General features: G+C 37.8%; 1 non-coding gene across 1 annotated transcript; it reads right to left on the minus strand.

Moving 5' to 3' along the window:
* Positions 1 to 2,067: 2,067 nt before the first annotated feature.
* LOC146903875 (small nucleolar RNA R71) lies at positions 2,068 to 2,174 on the minus strand. Its single transcript, XR_015020766.1, has one exon. It is a non-coding gene; the product is annotated as a small nucleolar RNA R71 (small nucleolar RNA).
* Positions 2,175 to 4,076: the final 1,902 nt, after the last annotated feature.

Raw genomic sequence — 4,076 nt, forward strand, 5'->3', positions numbered from 1 at the left:
ATTTAAATTCCGAATTAAAAAAAGGAAAAAACGTTTATACATTTATATATATTTAAATTCCGAATTAAAAAAAGGAAAAAAAATGTATTCTTTAATTATACAATTTTAAAAGTAATTTTCTTTAATTTAAATTAAATTAACAGTATTATTATTTTTTTCTTTAATTATACATTAAAATAATTTTTAAAATTTATTTTAACAAATAAAAAACTGATCTTGGAAATCCAGAGAAGAACAAATTTACTAACTGATGAGTCATAGATAGTATTATTTATTGCCTTATTTAGTTTAGTTTTATTTTAGATTTGATTTTATTTTATTGCATTTTATTTTAGTTTAGAATATTTTACTTCAAATTGTCTTTTATTTTATTTTAGGAATAAATATATGGTGGAAGGTGCCTTGGAGCAAAAGAAAGAGGACTGGAGCAAAATACAGCGCAAGAATACGAAGATACGGGGCAAAAATACATTTCCCCTTACCAGAAGCTTGGCACGGCCCGTGCCAACATGTGGCACGACCGTGCCCGTCCCCAGAACCACTTTTGCTGCTTTTTCTTCAAGGCCAAGTTACCCTGTTGCAGCTTTACCGTTTTATCCTTTTAGTTGCTTAGTTTCTAAGTCGAATGTAAAGCTATAAATAGAGTAGCTCTCCACCATAAACAATCATCCTTTACTTTGTTTATTTCAAGTATTATTTTAATAAAAGTCTTTATTTTCCTTTTACTTTCCTCGCAATTTATTTTACCGTATTTCTCTCTTCTTCCTCCATGTCTACGATGAACATGAGTGAGTAGACTTCTTAGTCTTAGGATTATTGGGGAGTCTAATGACTCAATCCTAAACAAAACATGTCTAAACCCTAATTTCTATGTAACCCTAATTTCTAATCTAGATTCACCGTCTTAACGTGGATTAACAATTATCAAACTGTGGAAGCGAAAGCGGAGGGTTTGATAATCGTTAATCCATCATCCCAAACATCAATTCATAAAGCGAGAGCGGAGTCTTGATGTTGGAACAAGTGAATCTAGACAATAGTTGCAAAACAGTGAAATAGTCTTTGCAACTATTGAGACAAAGAGTAGTTTCAATCCTCTATGCATCTTCTAGTAATCATGTCAGTGAAATAGGCTTGGTTGCTAGAAGTAAACTCTCACCGGACTTTCATCGGAAAGGTGAGGGGCTAAGGGAAACCGGTCTTTAGAAATTAGTGTGTAAACCATGAAATTAGAAGTTTAGGTTTTGTCTAGTGAAGGATTAGTTATTAAGATGAACCAATGATCCTAAGGCCCCTTTATTATTATTGTTTTTACCTTCAGCAATCAAACCCTTTCTAATCAGCTTTCTCTTCTCTAATCATTCATTAAAAGTTAATTAAATTGACCAACTCCCTAGCGGAACGATACTCTACTTACTACTATTACTTCGATAGGCCGTGCGCTTGCGGTTTGGCTCTATCAAGTTTTTGGCGCCGTTGCCGGGGAGTTAACTAATTTGATTAGCTTTTTCTTAGTGATTAGAATTCTCTCTTCTTCTTTCTCTTTTCTTTTTATTTTTATTTTTACCTTTTTATTTTTCTGTTATCGTTAACTTCTTGGGTTCTCAACCTTGTATGCGAAGAACTAGAAATCAAGCGGTATTCATACCCGAGATCGAAAGGTTCTTACATAGAAGGAGGAGAGCAGCACAAAATAACACCGCCATGGCCAATCGCACTCTCAAAGAGTATGCAACGCCGTCTACGGCTGAGCCACAAGCTGTTATTGTGTACCCAACGGTTGAGGATGACAACTTTGAAATCAAGCCTGCCCTACTTAACTTGGTGCAGCAAAACCAATTCTCGGGATCCCCCACAGAGGATCCCAATCTTCACATCTCTGTTTTCCTACGAATTAGTGGAACCATGAAGGAGAACCAAGAGGCCGTAAGACTTCATCTCTTTCCCTTTTCCTTAAGGGATAGAGCTAGCGCTTGGTTCCATTCCCTCGAAGTCGGTTCCATTACTTCATGGGATCAGATGAGGCAAGCATTCCTTGCCCGTTTCTTTCCACCATCTAAAACCGCTAAACTTAGAGACCAAATCACACGGTTCAATCAAAAAGATGGGGAATCTCTCTATGAGGCGTGGGAGCGTTTCAAAGAAATGCTAAGACTTTGTCCCCACCATGGCCTAGAGAAGTGGCTTATAGTCCACACTTTTTATAATGGCTTGTCTTATACCACTAAGATGTCTGTTGATGCAGCTGCAGGTGGAGCACTTATGAACAAAAACTACACGGAGGCGTATGCCCTAATTGAAGACATGGCTCAAAATCATTACAAATGGACCGACGAGAGAGCCATCTCTAGTTCTTCATCCTCCAAAAAGGAGGCAGGTATACACGAAGTCTCTAACTATGATCACCTTGCCTCTAAAATTGATACACTAACTGAAAAACTTGAAAAATTCAATGTTAGTGCTATCAATTCTGCATCTACTCCTTCTTGTGAAATATGTGGTATAGCTGGTCATGCTGGTGTTGATTGCCAACTAGGTAGTGCTACTAATGGTGTTGAGCAAATGAATTATGCTCAATACAACCAAGGGATGCGACAAAATCAAAATTTTTTTAAAAACCAAAATCTCTATGGACAAGTAGCACCACCCGGTTATGCAAACAACCAAAGATTCACTCAAAAATCCAATTTGGAAATTTTGTTGGAAAATTCTATTGCCAACCAAAACAAACAACTCCAAGAACTTAAAAACCAAACTGGATTTCTGAATGATTCTCTTTCCAAGCTCAATACCAAGGTTGATTCTATTGCTACTCACTCTAAAATGCTTGAAACACAAATCGCCCAAATAGCCCAACAAGTGGCTACATCTTCCCAAACACCGGGAGTCTTTCCTGGTCAAACCGAAGCCAACCCCAAAGCCCAAGTTAATGTCATATCTTTTAGGGGTAGTAAGTTAGGTGAAACTTTTGCTAAGGTTAAAAACATTGGGAAAGAAAATGTCAAGCCCTTAGGTGATAAAGTTGTGATAGAAGAAGCTAAACCACTTGAAGAAAACAAAACTCCATCCCCCTTAAATCCCGAAAAGCTTAAACTAGAGGGTAAATTTGAAAAATTTGTTAACATACTTAGGAAGATTTGCATTAAACTTCCCTTTGCTGAAGCTTTGTCTAGGATGCCTCTTTATGCCAAGTTTTTAAAGGAAATTTTTTCAAAGAAAAGGGCTATAGAGCATAATGAGACAATAGCCTTGGCTAAGGAAACTAGTGCAATCATCCAAGAAGCACCCCCTAAGCTTAGAGATCCAGGTAGCTTTGCCATACCATGTGAAATTGGGAATGAATCCATAAACAAAGCCTTATGTGACTTAGGAGCTAGTGTTAGTTTGCTGCCTTTGTCTCTGCTTAAAAGGATAGGGATAGGAGAGTTGAAACCTACCGAGATGGAATTAAAAATAGCTGATCGTTCTACCATGAAACTTGTAGGATTTGTCGAGGACATACCTGTTAAGATAGAGGGGATATACATCCCCACTGATTTTGTAGTCGTTGACATTGAAGAGGACGATGACGTCCCTATAATCCTAGGTAGACCGTTCCTCGCAACTGCAGGAGCCCTCATTGATGTTAAACTTGGTAGGATTGTCTTTCAAGTGAGTGATAAGATGGTAGGATTTGAGTTGGAAAACGTTATGAAAGGTCCCGCTCTTTACTCTTGTTGCATGCTTAACGATCATGTTGTGAAAGAACGTTTTATAGCGCCATCTACACAACATGATATCTTTGATCCATTCTAAGGACTCTTTCTAACCGTCAAGCTAATGACATTAAAAGAGCGCTTCGTGGGAGGCAACCCACGCATTTAATTGTTTTTGTTTTGTTTTTCTTTGTTTTAATTTGTTTTGTAGGTAATTGTCCAAGTATGATTCGAGAAAAATCAAGAAAATGAAAAATTTTGAAGTCCCTCTGACCAGAGTGTTGGCACGGCCCGTGCTGGATCTGGCACGGCCGTGCCAGTGTTTTTGAAGAAAAGAAGGTTGGGAGCCACAGAAAGTTGGCACGGCCCGTGCCAAGGTTG

This window comes from Medicago sativa, chromosome 7 (assembly GCF_051527215.1).
Source record: "Medicago sativa cultivar Bolivia chromosome 7, Bolivia_mono, whole genome shotgun sequence".
NCBI lineage: Eukaryota > Viridiplantae > Streptophyta > Magnoliopsida > Fabales > Fabaceae > Medicago > Medicago sativa.